Source organism: Myodes glareolus, chromosome 3 (assembly GCF_982192425.1).
Source record: "Myodes glareolus chromosome 3, mMyoGla1.1, whole genome shotgun sequence".
In the NCBI taxonomy this organism is placed as follows: domain Eukaryota; kingdom Metazoa; phylum Chordata; class Mammalia; order Rodentia; family Cricetidae; genus Myodes; species Myodes glareolus.
The window spans coordinates 94,792,261-94,814,728 of NC_142028.1; the positions used below are offsets into that span (position 1 = coordinate 94,792,261).

At 38.5% G+C, this 22,468-nt stretch overlaps 1 pseudogene; it reads right to left on the reverse strand.

The window, feature by feature from the left end:
* Positions 1 to 2,050: 2,050 nt before the first annotated feature.
* LOC125412604 (proteasome subunit alpha type-6 pseudogene) lies at positions 2,051 to 2,984 on the reverse strand (annotated as a pseudogene).
* Between the last annotated feature and the right edge of the window lie 19,484 nt (positions 2,985 to 22,468).

Consider the following 22,468-nt stretch of genomic DNA (forward strand, 5'->3'; position numbering starts at 1 on the left):
GGTATGTTCACCAAGGCCAGTTGTCTGGGACTGAGCAAGCAGGTAATCCAGCCAGATTCTCTGATTGAGGTTGGATTCTCTGAATGTGGCTGGCCCGGAGTCTTTCTGAAAAGCCATCGTCAATGACACTGGGACTTGTTTCCTCTGCATATAATGGATTTTTGGGGTCCAGTCTGTTTGGATCCTCACCCTCCTGGACCTGGAGGGAGGGGGGAGGAGCTTGGACTGCCCGCAGGGCGGGAGACTCTGACTGCTATTGGGGATGGAGAGAGAGGAGGGGGAGGGTGTTGGGAGGAGGGGCGGAAATGGAGACTTTTGTATTTTAATAAACTTTGAGGAAAAATAAAACAAAAGTAAAAAAAAATAGAAAAAAAAAGAATGAGTGGGAATTGCCAAACATGTGGAAAGAAAAGAATCAGATTGGCAAACAGTGGTAATTTCAAGGTGCACCTCACATTTGGACAACAGCCATGAAGGAAGCTATGGACATAGAAGTAATCAGGACAGATGGTAAAGAATGTTGTTTGTTCTAATCCTTCTTAGAGTTCTTGGGTGATATTTAAAGATAAAATTCACATGATTAAACAAAGTTAGGAGCAGAAAGACAAGAACCCATTGAAATGATCCTGTGAGGATCTGACTGTGAAGATGTAAATGAGCTACAGGAAAAAATTGACTAATTATGAAGACTAATCCCCAATATCCTAGAGGAAAAGCATGCCTTAAACATCATGGGAAATGGGAGTAATATATATGGATACAAACAAGAAAATACTGAGTCTAATTTCAGAGAACTGTAATGGAAAATTTACAAACTATGGACAAGCCAATTGTTCCCCTGATCGGCTATTAAGTGGGAGAAAGAAGGGAAATTCAATTCAACATCCAGGCATAGCTCTTCTGTTTGAGTCCCAGTGCTACCTCAGAAGGTGTGTGTGTGTGATGGAGGGCATGAGTCTGTGTATGCCAGAATACCTGACCACCAAAATCTTATTTTAGGTTGATCTACACAGTCAAGGCATTCATCAACAAAATTACTGGAAATCTAATGTTTGGCTCAAGGCATTGCGAAAATAAAAGTATTGCTGACAATAACTCAACCCATTTTCTGGATTGTAGAAGCTTAAATGGCAACTAATATTTACTCAGATCATTCTTGTTTTCAGTCCTGTATGGTAGGATTTATATTTAGATACCTATTACAATCCACAGTATCATAGAAACATGAATGTAGGTGAGTGCTCTCTTCACAAATTTGTTCCTTGTAATTCTCCAACTACCATGGGAGCAAAAATGCGGTCCATTGGTTATTTGGGCCAAAACATAATAGAACTTTTACGACTGGAATGGGATGCAGTGTGGTGTAATGGAAAACATTTCAGTCTTCAAAGTTACAGAAAATTGGCTTCCGTTCAGTTCTTTTAAGTGCAAGAAAGATTTTGAGCTTCAACTACCAGAGTTTAAGAACACATGAATTTCTCATAATATGAATAGTGTGTGTGCACTGGCATGCCAAGGCAAATGAAGACAGTGCCATTTTTAAGAACATGACAAGTTACTAGAAGAATGAGTGTCAAATCACGAGCTAGCATGAACAGAGATGGGAGAGCCTTCTTTACTTATACATACTGAAAATTTCTTATTGCATGTTCCCATAGGATGAAGAGCTGGAGGTAGCTAGAATATGAGTAAAAGGGTCTTAGAACAGTATGAAGTTTCACAAAGTAGAGTAGAATCAACTCTTGAAAATGTCTACATTTGTCTGCTACCTATCCTGTTCTTTGTCTTGCTGGCTTTATTTGTGTTCAAATCTGGTCTTCACACCTGTATGGCAACTTCTTCAACCACTGAGCCATTTCCTAGGCCCTGTTTTGTGTTTCTTTATTTTAAAAAAGATGTTGAGTATATTCTCATGACAGTATTTGTCATTTGTATATACTTCTTATTACATGTCTGTTTAAATGTCTTACTTAATTTAATATAATTAATTTCATTTTTTTCAATGTGTTTGTGTGACAGCAATGGAATATCCCATAAAGACTGACAAAACTTTTTTTTTTTTTCCAAAAGCGCGATTTTATTTATACAGTCCTAACCAGCTCAGTGGCAGGAGGGGTGGGAGAGGTTCCATCTTCAACCCAGGGGCCTCGGTGATGCTGGTTTGTTGTCACCAAACACACAGGCAAGAGGCATCATGGATTTGGTAAAGTGATGACAACGTTCAGTCTCTCTCTGCTAGAGCAACAAGGTGAGCATCAATCTCTGCTTCTGAGAGAATCCTGAATTTAGGATTTTCGACTGTAACTACTCCAACTTCTATTTCTGAAGGCTTGAAGTCAGTCGACAGAACAGTAGACAGGCATGTGACTGCAGTCTCCACTGTTTGTTCAAATGTTCAATCAAATTTCTTCTTCACTTTTTTTTTCGAGGAAGCTGGTTGACTCTGTCTGTTTGACACCTGCTGCGGTGGCTTTAAAGCCACAGTAGTAGCCTGCAGGGTCACACTTGTACACTTGAGGACCTTGTTCTTCATCAATACCAATTAAAATCATACAACAACCGAGCGGCCTCATTTCCGCATTCTGTGTGTAGACTTGAGAAATATCAGCGATTCTTTTACACAGCATGTCCACAGGAATCTCATAGCCGTACTTGTATTTCCAGTTAGCTGCCTCATAGCGTGCCCTCTGTACCTGGGGTCTGCTGTCAGCTGCCATCCCAGTCATCACACAGCCAATGTTCTCAGTTATCTTGAACAAGTGGGTCACCGTGCTGGACTCCAGTAATTTGTCGGGTACTTTCTTCTGTGTGACAATTACTGCACAGTCTTTCCCTCTGACGGCCACAGATGTGAGTCCACCCTGGTTAATAGCCTTGAAAGCATATTCTACTTGGTAGAGTCGGCCCTCGGGAGAGAAAATAGTAATGTGGAGGTCAAAACCAGCGCTGGGCCCATGGGACATGGCGTACCCCCTATTTCAAACACAAAAAATCCTGACAAAACTTTTATAACTACTAAAGACTGGTACTTATTCCATGTTGCTAAATATTATTATCAAATAAAGAACCTCACAATATTCAAAAATAAAAAAAGATAAATGAAAGATAACTCACATGATGCTTTATCTTCTTTTTAATTTTATGTGTGTGTGTGTTTTGCCTACATGTATGTCTATGCACCGTGTGCTTTCTTTTCCTGATATCTGTGGAAGTCAGAGAGCAGCATTTAATTTTCTAGAAGTGGAGCTACAGATGGTTGTGAACTGCTGTGTGGGTGCTGGGAATCAAACTGTGGACCTTAGGCAGAACAGCTGGTACTTGTGTTTGCTTGAACCATCTCTTCAGTCCTATGCATGATACTTTTCAAATAAAGGAGGTAAAAAAGGTGTTGTATGGTCACTAAGGAGGAATGCTCAGTCCATTGAAGCAGGTTTGGACAAGTTATTAAGAGATACTTAAGCAAAAATTGTGACATAAAATCCCAAACATAGCTAGCATTATGAATAAAGACATAGAATATACAAGGGATATACAATTACATTAAACGACATATAGAAACCCAAGATGAGGAGGAGGGAAATCACTTTACTTTCTGAGCCCTCACCTCCTCAATAAAAAATGATTATAAAATAATTTATACCAGTGGATTATTACCATGATGAAAAGTAAAAAACAATAAAGTACTCAGGACAGTGTTTATAATTCAAAAATTTCCAAGTGTGAAATAATGTTCTCAAAACATTTAACATACTGAATGTTTATTATTTTATGCTTTGTACTTTATGATCAGATGTAATATGTCCATTACACAGCTAAATGAACACAAACTTTGAACAGATTCATTTAGAATCAGAAATGTTAATATATTGTTTTCATTGTGGGTCTCTGAGGACATGAGAGAAAGGGCAAATATATAACACTTTTCAGAACCTTTTGAAACATCCCAAGGGACTCATGTTCCATAATTATCGTAGGAACTATTGGCCAAGACTGGGTTAGCACATGAGATACACTGCATAGCTTTACTGCTTGCCTTCGTGTTTCATGAGTTCATTATATTCGAAGGTTGAGTATTTTTATCCCATCACAATCCAAGTCTGTGTCACAGTGATTCATATTAATTATTAAAAATTCTGTGAGTCAAGGTCACTGTAGCCTGCCACAACTGGCTGTGAGAAAGGCTATTCTCTAATTTTGCCTTGTGGGTATCTGGAGTTACAGATGGTTGTGAGCTGCCATGTGGGTGCCGGGAAACAAAATCAGGCCCACTCTGGGAGATAACCTGTTGGTTTACAAGTAATGAATCAGCCTGATATGGCAGTTGTGAGTCTCACAGGTATGGGAAAATTGTTTAGTCATCTATACCTTGGTTTTTACTTATGAAATAGATAACGGGTTCATAATCATTATCTATTAACATCTCTGTAGGGTTTTATCTCATCATGTTATATGTTAGCTTAGAATCTACTAAACTTCAGCACCCACAATTTATAGGTCAGCGACACAGGGTGTATGAGTAGAATGTCACTTTTAAGCAGATTTCATATTCAGTGATACTCAGGCAATAAAGTAAGGGCTCCCAACAGGAATATATGGACCAAGTAGAGCAGTTTTCCATCTAGATGGCCTAACATTTACACATTAAATTGAGTTCAGGGAGGGAAGTCAGACAACCATGGCCAAGAAGAAGCTATCTACCTGAGTGTAATAAAACACTGGAAGTGACTTCCTGGTCTCCAAACAGAGTTCCTCTGGAACAACACACCATCTATGCAACTGCTCAAGGACCTCCATCAGCCCACCAAATAAATTCCAAGTCAGCATGTTCAATACAACCTGTGTCTTCCCCAAACTGCAGTTCCCATATATGCCATAAGTTTTAGGCATCTTCTTACATCCCATTGGCAATCTAAGAGCACAGATTTCCTCTGCTTTTAGTGCTACTGTTGTACTCTTTTACTGTTTTTTCTTTCTTTTTTTTAATGTGTAGCCCAGGCTGGCCTCGAACTCGTGATCCTCCTGCCTCTGCCTCCTTCAGCAAATCCTACCTGCGTGCACCACCACAACCAGCTGTACTCTCCTATTTAATCTCCAAAAAGAAACATTTTTTAAAAATGTCATTATCTCCCATCTTTACAAAAGATGACCGTGAAACTTTATACAGCTTCATACAGCTGGCTAGGCCAGGAGCTGCCTTTTTACCCTACCTTTGATTCCTTGTAACTTTGTCAACCTCCACTGATGCAAGAGATCCTAGAGCACAGGACTGGTGAGTCGTTCCTGAGGAAGGGACTAAGCCTTCCTTAGGACTGCATTGCCTATCATGAGTCTTTCACAAATGCTAGCTGCCACCAAACAAAGTAGTAGAGCTGTCAGGTGGAGTAAGACACTAGAACCAATCTAGCAGCTGTGTCGCTTGACGTATGAGGAGCACTTCAAATACTTTGATTCCTGTAAATGCTATCTGAACACTGCATTCATAGACTAGCTCTGTATATGTCACTCTCTCAAGCCCCTTCTCTCATCTGTACATATAATTCTACATTGTCTCATCAGACACCGGAAAAACATGCAATGCCATATTATATACTTATATTAAACAGCGATTATTCCTCACATTGAGCAATAATTCCTCAAATTTGACCACTCAGCTATTGAGCACCAATAAAAAATTATGCACTATAAATCCAACCCAATTTAAATCTTACAGAATTCTTCAGACATAGATTTCATATATTTTGTGTAAGTGACTGGGAAACTGAGGCACAGAACGTTTAAAAATTGATTGGGGTTATACTACTGAGGGCATAGGGAAAGGGAGAAAGCACTTGATGAAACCAAATTTGAGCCCAGGGTTACTGACGAGGCTTGACTATCTCAGTGGCTTCTGGAAGTGTCTTGTATCTCACCAAGAGCTCTCTGGGGGAGGAAAATTATTCTCTAAAAGTACGACTTTTCCCACTTCCTTGAACAAACAGAAATCAGGGGAAGAGGAATGTGAAGACACAGGAAGGAAGGGAGAAAGGAGCTTGGGAAGTGTATATATGATGGCGCTCTCATATATCTTCTCTCTAGGCCAAGGAAGTGCTCCCCTGGGTGCTATTGTACCCTGGTTCACCTGAGGCATTTGGGAAGGAAGCCTGGAACATATCCTGCTGCCAAAGAGGACACCAGGGTCCTTCTACCAATGCTGCAAGACTGACACCATGTGGCCACATCAGACTCCCCAGACTTCCTTCACCTGCCTGAGAACCTCTAGGTAAGGGTTTACCACCCTCTCAGACTCCTCAGAAAGGAGCTAGCAACGGAACAACCAACAAAGAGCCAAGCACAAGGCTGAAACCCATGGAAGAGGGCACCTTGATCTCTATGGAAATCGAGTACCCACACCAGTTAGTTTGAGACATAGAGGATGGAAAATGTACCTCGCAAACAGTTTTGATGTGTTTGTTAGTTTATAAATCCTTTTCTTTAGGAAAGTTATTCTAACAGACAATTTTTTAAAATGTCTGAATTTCCATTAAAAAGTCAAGTTTATAATCTATTGTGAAAAGGAAATCAAAGATGAATACTGGTAGAAAACAATATAGGTTCAGAAATGAAGCAATATAAATAAGCAGAGACTGCAATGCAAAGATCTGGGTAACACATAGATTTAGATTTGCAGCTTCTCTAAGGCAATGAATGGGGAGAACTCATTGGTTATAGCCTGTACTACACATCATCAAATTGAGACCCAAAGAATAATGGAACTGCACCTAATATTAATAGAATCAGGAAAAATATTCCGATGCACTCACAGTGGTAGTAAAGGTCAAGAGGAACATCAGTGCACAGAGGGTAACGGCCCAGCTCAAATTCAAGCTCGGTCAAGTCAGAAAGGGTAAGCATGGAAGCTCATCCCTCCATTACTGCATTTCTAAAATAGGACAAGGTACTTTTCTTTGCTACTGCGTGTGTGTGTGTGTGTGTGTATTGGGAGTGTTCTATGTAGTGTGCATGCATGTGTGTATTCACAATATTTTATGAGTCCCCTTTAAATGAATGATGTCAATTAGTTTCCTCTGGCTAAGATGCAGGAATCTCATTTTAAGAAGTCAATGCTGGGCTTTTACTGAGGAACACAATAAATTAATCATTAAATCTATTGTATTGACTGAACCTTGGAAGACATGAAAAATTGCAGTGCAAGGAATATTTTGGTAGAAAGAACTTTAGCATCCCAGGGGAAGGTGAGTGGCTGTCATCTTAGTACTGTATCATTTCCTCCCTTGGATCAAAACTTCATTTATTAACTCTAAAATAAATATGGTAACCTTTTAATTCCAAACACGCACTCTAAGTGAGAGCTTCCACTTACAGTGAACACTAGGACCTTGACACTCTGCTCAGTACATCCATCTTTGTCTCACATGCTCCTAACAGTGAACAAAGGAGGAACACATCCCCACCCCATTTTATTGAGAGAATACCGAAGTTGATGGTCGCAAGAAATACTCAATGTGATCCATCTAATGAGACTGGATACCAGTGTGTCTGAGATGAAAGTACACATTGTAAGTTCTGAATTATACCTTAAATTAGCAAAAGAATGTTGTGTTCATCTCTTGTTGCTGGAGCTACCCATGTACCCTCACAGAGTGTCAATAAACTTGCAGGGAAAACAGTGGGATGGTGGAGTCGAGGTGGGGTTGATTTGGGAGGAAAAGAATATTAGTTATCAGAGCCTAAGACAATGAGTTCAACTAAGGCAAGGGCTGAGACACCCAGCCAGCACCACTGTGCGCCACTGAAACAGAAGCAGGAGAAGACATTAGGTTTGGAGCATGCTATCAGTCACAGGAAGCAGAGCAAAAGCTGTACTGGCAGAACCTTCAGGGGCTTTGAGAAGAGACAAATGCTCTTTCAGTTTTAGCATCCAAATCACACAACTTGTCGCTGAAGATCTCTCAGGCTCAGTTTCCTTGCCAATAAAATGGTAACAATGAAAACTCTTTCAAATTGTTTGTGTGGTGTGGAAGTGTAACACCACCTGTGGAACTCTTAGGCGCACATCTGGTGTGAACGGGGACATGTCCAGGCTGGGATCCTTCCTGCATCACCCCAAGCAGTCTCCTCTGCTGATCATCTGAACTGAACTTAGAACTGCTGGTTTCTATGCCCAGCTCTTCCCCAGAAATCCTACTCAGTAGTCTTTAAGCAGCATGTCATAAGTCTTTAAAGGAGGGTTATCCCAACCTGACACTTGTGACTGAGAATGAGAGTACAATCTGCTCAAGGATAGGAAGTTAGGAACATGGACCTTGGTGACACTCGTGGCAGGGCATCAGTATTTTTTGCCTCTGTTCATTTCATGGGATGAAATAGACTGGTCTCAGAAATCTATCTTGATTCTCAAGGAGGTAAAACTAGAAAGACCTTTATGCTTATTTCTCCTTGTTGTGGTATAGTCATTTTGTACACTGTGAAGAAGTATCACTCAGCTTTGTTTGATAAAAAGCTAGGAGGTCAATAACTTGACAACATTTTCATGGCTGAGAAATTGCTGGAAAGAAGGGCAGAATCATGAGAAGACATCAGGGATGCAGAGCAAGCAGCACGGGTATTACAAAGTAAAGGTCATGAGGCCACATAAAAGAATGTAGATTAAAAGATCTGGGTTAATATAAGCTATAAGAACTAGCTGGAAATAAGCCTAAGCTCCAAGCTATGCATTCATAAAAAATAAGAAGTCTTTGTGTTGTTTTGGAAGCTGGATGGTGGTACAGAAAAATCTTCCTATAAGAGGTGCCTAATGGCTAGCATATATATCCACATAAGACCTGACAAAGCTTTAAAAAATAGATTCTAAACACACAAAAATGAAGCCAAACATGGCTTCCTAGCCTTATGTCTTTCATGCCAGCCACAGTACAAGGACATCTCCTGGCATCTGCCTGTGTGTCTTAGCTGTTAGTGCACCATGAGCCACAATGCATGGCGGCTTAAAGCTTTGCTCATGAAGAGAGAAAAGGTTACAGATACACAATAAAACTGGTTAAGATGGAAAAACCTTCAAACAGGTTATAGTATGATTTACCATGTATGTATGCTTAAGGAAGAAAGTGGGTATAGACAGTAATAGAAAAAGTTTAAAAATAATACTCTTTAATGAGAGCAAAGTAAGAAAAAATTAAGCCACATAGGGTGGAAAATACACAGGGAGTTTGCATCTTATATGGTGTCTTGTTAACTTTGAATTTTTAAATGGTAATGAACAAAAATATTGGCTGATGAGAGACATGGGATTATGGAAAATACCAAATTAAACCAATCTATATATCTTAAAAATGGATTACCACTGAAATGGAAGTTAGGCAATGTTTTGTGTTGGGGGTTATGCTTTTTTCCCCCACACAAAACAAAAGGCTGTGGATTCCTTCTAGATTAATAAAGATCAGATTTGACTGGAAGAGACTGCCTGAGTATCTTGGCTACAGACTTGGGGGAGGAAGCCAAAAAAAGGCTACAGGGCAGGTGACTTGTAATCGAATTCCTTAACATGGGAACAGCTCTGAGATGAGATGAGACATGATAAATCTTGTTGGCAACAGAGTCCTCATGACTTATTATTAAATGTCATTTTTCATATGACATGGTTAGAAATTAATATTACAGTTTGGTTATATAATACAAACTGACATATAAAGTTGACAGATGCCTTTTACCTGCTCAAACATAGAACAAAAGTCAACTGCAAATGACTTGTGTACACTGCACATTCCATACTTGTGTTAATGCCTATATGTTTGTTATAGGCAAACATATATGTTTGTTACCTTTGAAAGTTTATGTGTTTTCAGAGCAAGGCAACAAGACACCAATGGAAATAGGTGATCAAGCATCTCAGAATGCCTCTAATGTAGTTTCCTCAAAATTCTACATCCAGAACTCCTTCAAAACTGCTGGCTGAAACGGTCTACAGACAGGACTTCAGATAATTATTGTATTTTCCTATTGTACAGAGACTAGACAACAAATAAGATAGCAGGATCTCCTGGGTCTTGACCATAATCTCAATTTTCCCTAGGTCTCCCAAAGATGCCAGTCCTCCTAGACAACATAAAGTAATCTAGAGAACAGGTTTCCCACATTCCCAAAAGGTGGGTGGATGGCTTTTTTTTTTAGATCAATTGGATATGGTTGTGCATCATCATTTAGGGGGTTTGGTTAAAAGTTGTTATTGGTCGTGGTCAGGAAAAATCTAAACAAAGAATCTTTTTATGAAGGGATAAGGAGGGATATAGTATAAAATGATGAGATAAAATAGTGAATTGTTAAGTCTACTTTTAAACAACTACTCTCAATTATTTTACTTTGGAATAGAATTTGCATATTAATGCAAAATTATGTTTTATATTTTTGTTATACTGTATATATGATTCTATTCTTCTTTATAGTAGTGTACCTATGCAGCTCATTTAAAAAATGTTGTGTGAAGTTTTATCCTTTAAAAAGTTATTTAGGATAATAAATACAGGTTAATAGTTAATCATCTATAACTATCAAACTTATAGCCATGTTAGGTATGTTTCCAAGGTAATACAGTGATAAATATTAGATAGACAGGTAGTCTTCAAACAGTTCAGAGATCTAGAGAATATGGCATTTAAGATGTTTTTAATAATATAAGGTTTTTTTCTGACAATGAAATTCATCTCCTCCTGGTGGCACCAATTTACTTCATAAAGGACGATGGGCATTGAAGAACCTCCATATGGAGTTTGTTTTGTTATGTAAAAAGCTAGCCATTTAATCAAGAATTAAACCTTCACTGACTGCTAACAGTATGCTGTCCAAACTGGATCAATAGAACACACACCAAAAAAGGTGACTGCTGAACTTTGCCAAGGAAGGGTTGGACAGTTCTTTGAAAATTCCTGCTTCACAGAAAAGTCTGTCAGATATTCTAGTCCTGCAGCCCAAAGATGGATGCCCAACACTGCAGAAGAACCTTTTGTGACTGTCCAAGCAGCAAGCTGTTTCTGTCATATCATGTAGTTTTGAAAGTTGCTTGTTCTACACTTCCTGTTTACTAAGAAAATGTTATATCCTTCTGGAGTCTTTTATGAAGTTGAAGGCTAAATAGTAATAGTCATATTTTTTCCTTAATTATGAAAGAAAATAAATTAGAAAAGAAAATACAGAGCTCTGGACTCATCAAGATAGAATAAATAATGGTCTATTTTCTTCAAATATGCCAAATACAAATGGACTGGACTTTGTAAATCTAATTCTTACCTGATAATTGTTCTTATTGTATATAGTTTTTACTATGTTAAAGTTAAAACCTTTCCTTTTTATTTAGACAAAAAAAGGGGAAATATTGTGGAACAATCTTTTTTGTGGGCTGTAAGGAAGTGTTACTTGGATTTGTTTAATAAAATGCTAAACAGCCAATGTCTAAACAGGATTTTGGGGGAAAGAGAATTCTGGGAATAAGAAGGACAGAGTCATGAGGAGACATCAGGGATGTACAGCAAGAATCATGTGCTTTAAAAGTAAAGGTAATTGGGTCACATAAAGTAACATATATTTTAAAATAGGACTAAATTGAAGATGTAAGAACTAGTTAAAAACAAGCCTAATCTGTCAGCCATGTTTTCATAATAAATAAGAAGCCTTCAAGTGGTTATTTTGGACCTGGCAGACAGCACAGAAAAATCCACCAACAACCCCCATCACCTTCTTTACCAGAAACGCATTCACTGTGTTTAGAGCAGAGGTTCTCAACATGTGGGTAGTGATCCCCACAAGGGTCACATAAAAGATATCCTACCTGTCAGATATTTATACTATGAAAGATTACAGTAGCAAAATTACACTTATGAAGTAGTAATGAAACAATTTTATGGTTGGGGATCACCACAACAAAAGGAACTGTATTAAAGGGTCTCGGCATTAGGAAGGTTGGTAACCTCTCATTTAGAGGTCTCCTTTTTAGGATGACTGTTAGAAAAGGCATTTTTGAAAACAAGAAATAACAACAAAACCTGCCAGATGGGCCATAAAGGGAATTAGTAAAGTTTTATCATTTGAGCAAATTCCTTAATCAGAGACATAGCCAATCACTGTCTTCAAATATTGATGGGTGTTTATTCCTGTCACCATGTCCTTGAGCCCAGATCTTCAATGAGAGGACGTTCCACTGATGAGCTGCAATGGCAACAGCATTAAAAGGTGAGCTAAGCAGTCAATGAGTTTGAAATCTCAGTACCAGATACAGTGTGCGATTCTAAGAAGGAGTAGAAATGACCTAGCTTGGAGTATTTCTTTTGTCTTCTTGAGTCTATTTCTTTTATGGCCTGATTGCCTGCCAAAGCCATCTGGAGTCTTCAAGAGTTTAAATAGAAATGTTCAATTAATAAGGCAAAAAACCCTGCCACGTCCTCACCCCCACACATTTAGCCAGTCCTTATCTGCTCTGAATAACTAATTGATAAGAGACATTTGCAATCTGTTGCCGCAGCACCAAGGCTGGGGTTGGCAGTCCTGGCTGCAGCCTCCAGCCTGGATCTGTGAGTTTGGAAGTATTTCCCAGCTCTGTGTCACACAATCAGGTTAAGAGAGAATTGTAGTGGTATATTATTTGTATTTTAATAAATAAACTTGTCTGAAGACCAGAGGCAAAGCTAAAGCCACTAGAGGTCAGGCAGTGGTGACACACACCTTTAGTCTCAGGATTTGGGAGACAGAGAAAAATGGATCTCTGTGAGTTCAAGGTTATCCTGGACTATACAGGATCTATGCAGAAACAAATCCAGGTGATGGTGATCCACATCTTTAATTGTAGTACTAGGAAGCCATATGTCTTCAATCCCAGCACTAGAGGGAATATGAAATGGGAGGAGAGAGAGGCTTAGTCTGCGTAGTCTGTGTTTGCCCAGCTTTGGTAGAGGTAAGACTTCTCTAGTGGCTTGGCTGCCTTGCTTTTGTGGTTTTGGGGTTGAGCCCCAGTTTCTGTCTCTGGGTTTTTATTATTAGTGCTACAGCGAATGATAGTACCTTGTGGACATCCTATCACTAGAATAAGATGGAGTTTCTAGTAGTTTTATTCCTTTTAGAGATTTTTTTGAATGTTGTGGAAGTAAGGTATTTGATCTTGTATACAGATTCCCAACATGATTTTTCAATAATGAGGCAGGCTACTGAGGGATTTGTGATATAGTACTGCACAGGTCAAAGAAATGGCAAGCTATTGTTTTTGTCCGGGTGTGCAGTTATCACTTTTGAAATGAACATTTTAATACTTTAATTTAATACTTGAGAGTATTAATCTTTATCTTTTCTTGCCAATAGGTAAACTGAAAAGTGTTAATGAAGCAGCTTGACCCCAGGAAAGTTCACTGACATTTAATAAGAAGCTCTGTAAGTCTTTCCTTATGTTTTGTTTCTGTTTCACCAAAAATGGGCAGAAACAGGAATCCCATATCCAATTTTGAAAGGATAAAGAGTTCTTTGGAATCTTAAGAAAGGACTGAGGCCTTTTTAGTTCTGGGGCAGAGTGGGGAAAGAACCTTCAGTTTCTTTCCTGCCTATTTTTGTAGATTACACAAACTCTGTGCTTTTAAAAAATGGTTCCTTATTAGACAGTCTAGTAGAATAAATCAAGTGTCTATAATCTTTGAGAGGGTCAATGTTACCCTAAAGATGTCATATCAAGTGACTATCGTATGCACATCAAGGAACCCTTTATGAGAACTGTTGAATTTTGTTATCTGCCAACAGCATTGCAAAAGATAAGCCCTTCATGAAGATAATACCAGACATTTGCTAACAGGTAAATCATATGAAAGATAGCAGATGACATTCTAGGTAGAAGAGTTGGCTAACAGCATGGTGAAGAACTGACTAATGCCTGGACTTCTTGGTAGGAAGCACAATCATTGCTCCTTTAACACCATTAGTGTATATTGGGAACAATGTCACAGCTCCATGGAAAAATTAAGTTTAGAATACCGTTATTTGTATGGATGGTAAGAGGCTGTCAACTCCTTGTCTTAGACATTTTGACCATTCTCTCAAGAGAACTTGTCTTTCTCTGCAGAGCCATTGAAAAAGGACACATTTGCTTTCCTGAACAGGTATTATGGCTGTGGGTATTTGCCTGATAAGAAAGCTGGAGGAAGAATGTGGGTAATTTGACCTAGAGGTTCAGAGCCCTGAGTCTTGATTTGCATAAGATTCTGGGTTTCACTGTTGTCTCACTGTTGATAGAGCTGAGTTTGCTTCACATCAGACTCTATGAAACATCTGTTATTCATCTGATACTTAATTATGTCATCCATTAAACTGAAGCTGTCACTAGGTCAACAACTATACTATAAAAATCCAACTGCTATTTGATAAGAGTATCTTGTATCTCATATTGGATATTCAGCTCCCAGTTCAAAAACTCTACTGAGAGATTGCTGGATGGACAGAACAAACAGTCGCACAACCGAGGTTGTAACTGAGAATATGGAAGCTTGACCTGTCAAGCAAGCCTGAGCTCAAATCCAAGATCAGTCACTTGCTAGTTCAGTGAAAATTAATCCGCCTGTCTCATCTTCCAATTGTTTATCTCTGAAATGAGATATTAACAGTTTTTACTCTGTGGGATTATTATAAAGATTAAATGAGTCTGTATATTTACAAGTCTTAGGAAATTGCCCATATGCAGTTGGTGTTCAGTGATCCTCAGTCAGCAATTGACTCGACAATGACACCAACCCTGTGCCTGAAATGAACTCTGCAATTACTTTCTCTGATCAAAGCACACCAGGAATGATATTTCTCTTTTATTTATGTGGGCATTGTGATTACATAGAAGTTGTTATGCCCAATAAAATTTCCTTTAAAAAATAAACTGTTTTGAAAATATGTCATAATAAAAATGGTTCAAATATTTAGTATTTTGACTTGGGAAGTATGAAGGACACATTTAGCAGCATATGATAGTAGTGTAGACATTGCATATTTAAGAGGATTTTCTGTCTCAGGACTTAGGGGCTTGACTTTAAGGATTTTTATCTCAAGCCAATGCAGACCACAGAGAGGGAATAGGAGAGGAGATAGAGAAAGAGAAAGGGGATCCTGATAATCAAATCTTTGAAAATGTAATCTTTCTCTTCCACTTGGAAATTATCTGTGACTAATTTGGGAGGATAGTCACACATCTTCCCATGACACAGATTCAAGTATGGATGTAAATGGCTGTGCTTTCTTTGTCTTTCCTTTGTGATGCCACAGAATTAGCAATCTGACTTTCCTCATATCACAATCGGATGGAAACAGGGAGATCTCAACTTCTCCACTAGTTACTTCTTGCTAAATGTGTGACATAAAATCCGCTTAGAAATGCCATTCTGCATATGGAAATTTCATTATGTTACCATAAGCATCTTCTACTCACTGTTTTTTAAATTCTTTTCTCACCCATATTTTCTAAATTTTAAGTACGTCTTTCTTTGACATTTGCCTCCTATAATTTAAAATAAGTTCAGAAATGCCAAGTATTGCCCTATGTCCAACACTGGTGTAGGAGGGTCCTCTGTCTATGTGTTGCTTTCATTGGTTGAATAAAGAAACTGCCTTGGCCTTTTGATAGGGCAGCAATTAGGTAAGCAGAGTAGACAGAACGGAATGCTGGGAAGAAGGACAGACAGGCAGACGCCATGATTCTCTTGCCTGAGATGAATGCTGCTTAGACTCATGCCGGTAAGCCACTGTCAAGTGGCGATACACATTAACTGAAATGGGTTAAACTAATATATGAGAGTTAGCCAATAAGAAACTGGAGATAAGTCAGGCAGTGTTTTAATTAATACAATTTTTGTGTGGTTATTTTGGGGGTTAAGCTACCTGGGCGGCAGAGATGACAAGCAGCCCACTCTTCCTGCTACACAACACTGCATGTTCCATCTCAGTCAATAATGCAGTTGTTATCTCTGATTACTGCACAGTCCACACATGTTCCCAGGGCTACACTTAAACGCTCTTAACTAAATGTTCTTGGAACTTCCCATTTTGTTAATCACAGTAGGCATCTCTCAGCGTGTCCAATGCACAATGCACAGACCAGACATAGCCAAGCTATATATAAAAATGCAGTCAAATAAAAAATCATAACCTTACTTAAATATTGTGAAAGACTTTTGCTAATTTTACTTACTCTTAAGTTTTCAAATATTAATTAACTTTGTAATTAATAATGAACCATAGTGTCAATAGACTAGATATCCCTGTCAACAATTTATTTAGTTTGATTCTCTTACCATCATCTTCCCAGGCTGGCATCTCCATATTCACCTTCATTACATATGCAGGTAGGCTGTGGGAACAGGACAGAATCTCTAAATAGAGAAAGCAGAATATCAATAGCAGAAGGCAGGACAGTCTGAAAACCCACAAGAGAAAATATAAGTGATTTGATTTGATTTACTTTCACTTCAATGTAAAGTTGGTTGTGGGGCATATTAACATTTTTCAAGGCATTAAATTACAGGCTTAACAATGAGAAATTAGCTATTTATTACAAGAAACCATTTCACGTTTCCCAGTAGAAAATAGTGCTAACCTCCAGTTACAACTCACCACATGTAAGCCAGGTCAGAAGCTTTCTAGAACAGTCCAAATCCATTGATTTTTCTGCATTCTTCTATGGTTGTCATTACTATCTATTTGTGGTAATTAACATTTCTCTTCCATTACAAATGTATTATACATATTTGTTTAGAATACATTCATGTAAATAATGATTAAGAAAAAGACAACAAAAAATGTGAGATAAAAGTACAAGGTTAATATTAACAATAATCTCAAAGGAAACACCACTTAAAAGAGCTTTAAATAAAAGCAAAGGTTATAGAAAAATTTACTATTTGGAACCAGGCAAAACTGACCAATATCACGGTCCACTGAACAATGTGAGAAGAATTATTTAAACTGTTTTGGCTTTAGTTTTCTTCGTTGACAAAACTGAAGAAAAGAATACTTTATTAGGCTGACAAAATGAATGAAAGAGAAAGCATTTAACAAATACCCAGCACAACACAATGCTCATAACAAAATAGGCACTTTCCATATTCCTCTACCATTGCCTTTTCTGACCCAGGAGATTGGCGAAGTCTCCTATCCTGGAAGCCACTATCTTCCTGTGGTCCATAGGGGTCTTAGTTATCTACTTCTAAATGGATCCTTTCTCCATCCTTCTCTGTTGATTCTATGGACCAAAAATATATGAATCTGTGTGTCATGGATTAGTTTCCTCATTTTGTCTGCTTTCAGACTGCTCCTGATTTGCTGTTTCTTAAGCTCCTCTGGTATCTGTGGAGGGTTTGTTTGTTGCATTTGTGTTTTCTATATCCGCTAGTTTTTCTGTAGACATTGGTTACTCCATCACGTCTCATTATGGTAATGTAATAGATGCATAGAATACCCTAAAACCTTCAGATAAGTGTCCTGCATTCTTATAGAATTTCTGTCTGGTGAACAGATTTGGTTAATAAGCTAGTGGTTAAGTAGGAAGACATCTTAAAACCTAGGACCACAGAACTTCTGAGGAAGGAAGATAGCTATGCAGCAAGGTGGAGCAGAATGAATTCAGAAGTCTATGCTGAGCAGACACAAACAAATTAGAATCAGATTTGGTAGCAGTCAAGAGAGCCTTTAAATTTACTATTTTATTTCTAATTTTGCAGAAAACATTGGAAGCTGCCACAAAAAAAGCAATATATACCCTAAACTCAAATCAGGTTCCTATTCTCTGACCCCTGCCCAATGCTTGGCCCATACCACCCACTGTACCTCACTGTCCCTGTGTGCCCAGTCCCATTCTCCTTTCTAATAATTGCCACAGTCATGGTGATCATGATCAGTGAGATCATTTTCAGTTCTGCATAATCCAGAGAATAATGAGGCTTTCACCAAGACTACGAGAGCCACTAATTCTTACAATCAAAGGATGTTAAACACTGAGAACTGAACAAGAAAATCAAGGTGGACATGTGTTCAGTTACAGAGGTGATCAAGGAAGTAAACAAATCAAAACCCTGAATCCCATCTGTCAAATCAGGGATGGTTGTGTTAAGAGTGCCTTCCTTTATTAAACAGTATAACTTGTTACTTATATTCCACTGATACTTTAATAATTGGTCATAATAAGTGCATGGGTCTTGAGAGGCATGAAGCATTTATATACCCCTCAAGAGGCCATGATATGAGGTAAAGGGTGCCAGAGCTAAGATTTAAATCAAACTTGTGTTTTAAGCATCAACATGCATTCTGCTTTTGAGATTCAAACACCCCTCATCGAGTGGAATGTTTACTGCATTACAGAAAATGTAGTCATCTTTATTTTTTTAAATACCTCAAATAGTACATTAAACAGTCAAGAATTTGGAATAAATGTCAAAGTTACACAGGATTAGACTAGGCTCAGAGAAGTATATCCTTGCATTGAGGACATTGAGTTGGCATCTATGACCTTGGAGTCTCCAAGGGTTTGATTCCCAGGGTAGTACTATAATGAGTTGGTAGAATCTTTGAGAAGTGGAGATCTTAACTAGAATGGACTGGAGGTGTGGACAAAGTTCACAACAAGAGACCTCTTCATCCATATTTGTATGACTGTGTTAAAATTAGGACATGTTCTTCAATACAGTGAGAGATATAAGAGAATAGTATTGCAAAGAGAGTATTGTCATTGCTCACAATTGTTTACATTGCTCTTGTTACTTATTCATAAAGAGTTATATTCTCTTTCAATGGGTTTTAATTCTCTCTCTCTCTCTCTCTCTCTCTCTCTCTCTCTCTCTGTGTGTGTGTGTGTGTGTGTGTGTGTGTGTGTGTATTCACATGGAGGATTATAAGCATGTGCATGCTATGGCACTTGTGTGGAGATCAGGTCCTCATCTTTCAACCTTGTTTGAAAGAATGTCCACTCAATTCTGAGTTAGTCAAGCCAGCTGGACCACAAATTTACTGGAGATTCTACTCTAGCCACCTCTGTATTACACACTTCCCATGCTGATAGGCAAAGGTTAAAGGGGAAAAAATATTCCTCTGAGTGAAGTTTTTAGCTCTATTGAAGATACACAGAGAAAACCTGTCTCAAAAAACCCAAAATATTAAAAATAAAAATTAAAGAAATAGAGTTTATAATAAGGCCATGCAGGGATGGAAATTACACAGAGAGTCTGGACACTGTATTATTGTGTTGTTTTTGAATTGTTTGGTGACTGGAGAAGGAGCAACAGCTGCTAAAAGACATTTGATTGTGAATGCTGCTGGGTAGATACAGCATATATATTTTGAAAATGCCTTTACTTCAAGTTTGGGTCAAGGGATGTGTTGCTTTGGAGAAGGGGTTTTACTCTTGTTTCCACAGGAAATGAAAGGCTGTAGATTTATTCTGGATTAAGAAAAATCAGGTTTGATCAAGAAAGATCCCTGAAAAATCTTTGATAGAAGTGGATGGTCCAGATGATCCAACATTTCAGAGGACTTCTGTTTGAGTTTCTTCTGAGTTCTACATCCAGAATAGCCTCAGGACTGTTGGTTGTGATTATCAAGCCTCCCAGAATATTCCAGTCAGGACTTGACCATAATTATAAAATTTCTTTAGGTACCCATAAGATTATCATCACCCCAACCAGTAGGAAGTAGCCTAGAAGGCTATTCTCACATTCCCAGAAAATGGATTATGGATATTTGTCTTTGTTTAGAGTGTTGGTTACAAGTTAGTATGGATAATGGTCAGGAAAAGAGCTAAACAAAGGAAATTAGATTCAAAGTTCTTGTTGTGAAAAAAAGGGGGGAGGGTGGGAAGTGCTGTAGGACAATGGTCTTGTACCCTGTAAATACTTGTCACTTATATTGTTTTAATAAAATGCTGATTGGCCAGTAGCCAGGCAGGAAGTATAGATGAGTCAACCAGAACAGGGGAATTCTGGGAAGAGGAAAAGCTGAGTCTTCAGTCATCACCCAGACACAGAGGACGCAAGATGAGAATGCCTAGCTGATAAAAGGTACCAAGCCACGTGGCTAACACAGACAAGAATTTTGGCTTAATGTAAGTTATAAGAGTTAACAAAAAGCCTGAGCTAATAGGTCAACCAGTTTATAATTTAAAAAAAATTGATATTCAGACTGAATAATCCTTTCTGTGAGTCTTTAGGAATAATCATTCCTTCTACTCTGTAAATATTAATGGTGAGATACCCCCACACACATACACATGCATGCACGCACACACACATACACGTACACACTCTCACACACATATATACACAGACACTCACACTTGCACACACACACACATGCACACACACACACATCAGTTATAACAACCAACCAAAGCCATCTCGGATACCACTAAATATCCTTTAAGGGATGGCAACCCCTCCACTGAGACCTACTGCTTTATGAGGCTTGTGCTGTTAGTGATCCTCACTGACAACAATATCAGTTAGAAAGTTTTATTCCTTTTTTTCTTTTTCTTTTTTTTTTACTTTCAATAGGCTTCAAGTTCATGACAAGTTGAGAAAGTACAGTGTATTCAGCAAATTCAGAATAAAATACCTATAAGATATGCCCTGAAGATAAGCTACCCTAAAGAATAAGAGCAAATATATTATTCTGGAAAACTTTTATGTTTCAGATTGGGGTCCAAGAGACTATGTACGTCACACAAACAGAAATAAGGAAAGAGCACAGACAGAGACATTAAGTCCATACTTTCTCTACTCTTCTAAACTGCAAATCTCCCAGGATTTCTCTAAAAAGACAAACCATCTGGAGAGCTCATGTACTGAGTCCTCAGGTGGAACAGCCGGGCTTTTGGGAGACTGGCTGTCTGCAGGGGAGTCTGGAAAGTGAAAAATCACTTCCAGCTAATGCAGAGCCTCATTCCTTTAGAACACACAACCAAGGGACTGAAATCTTGTATTGGATTTCCATGCCTAGAGCCTCACTATGTCTCTTCTTCTGATTTCGATGGGTCATGGAAAAGGGTGCTACTGGATCACACTGAACTCATGAAGTATGCAGTAAGCAGTCTTTCATGTGTTATAACCTTTGCTTGAACTATTTTAATATGCCTTTGGAAATAAAAACAGTCATACCGAGTAGCAACAATCTCGAAGGTGTCTTTGATGATCCACCATTGACACACAGGCAGCTGTAGTTTGCCAAGGGAAACCTAATTTGCTGTGCTCTCTCATTCACCTTGCTGCCCATGGTACTGATATTCTGATACTTAAATTCCTGACCTAGAGCACATACAGCTCTAGTGGAGGAAAAAGGGAAAGAGGTTCTGCTGATTAATAGGTGTTACAATTCCTTTACGCTGAATCCCATGTTACTGCTTCTTCATGTTGTTTGGGGATAGAGTGAGATGATAGATAGATAGCTCAAGTAGCTCAGAGTATATCATATAGCATAAGTCCTAGGTCTTTTCCCATTCATCAGATCAGTGGTCAGTTTTAAACTAGAAAGCAGTCTCCTCTTAAAGGTCTTTTGGCATTGTGCTAAATATTTTTTAAGTTAAAATTCAGGACAAAATTTAGTATCTTTTGTAAGGAATTTTGCTCTCTGCATGGTGTGTATCCTCCCACTGTGTGTATAGTGTGTGTGTGTATTGTAGGTGTGTAGTTTAAGTATTAAAATGTATCTTTAAGCTTTATTTATTTTGTTTTCTATGCATGAGTATTTGTTTGCATGTAGGAATGTGTACCGTAAGTATGCCTAGTGCCTGTGGAAGTCAGAAGAAGACATCCAATTGAGTAGAACTGGAGTTGTACATGGATGTGAAAGCCAGAAAAGCTACAGAAGAAACCTATAGAGAAGCCATCTTTTTTCCTGTGCCATGGTTGCTCTGTGTTCAGGATGGTTATTATCTTTATTGCTGAGCTTCCTTCTTTTTCCAATTATTCTCCAATATTGAATATTTAGTTATCATGTTCATAAAGTTAAACATGGAACTCTGTCAATATAGATGTCTCAAATGGGAAGGAGGATTTCCCGTGACCAGAGGAGGGACAGAGCCGGTTTCAAACCTCACTGGTGTTCTAACTTCCCAAGTCTTTCCACTGTCTCCTTTGCCTTTCTAAGGTGGAACAGGGATACCTCAGATGAGGATGGGAGGAGCAGAATTCATTAACTTCAGCTATATCATGTGCTCTTCCAAGCTCTGATAGATTTGCTCCATGGAGCCATTAAGAAAAGCACTGACCCAAAGGCTATAAATTACCATTTTCCTCACGCACAGCCGCAACCAGCTCTTTAATGCCAGGGTAATGCCTTTCTTAAAATAAGCATCAGTTTTCTGGACATTTATACTCTAACACTCCTGGTTTTCCATCCTTGACTCCATTAATAGAATTCTCTTTAATTCCTTTTCACCTTTAATAGCTTTGACAGGGACTAATTTTCAGGCACAATTGCTAAT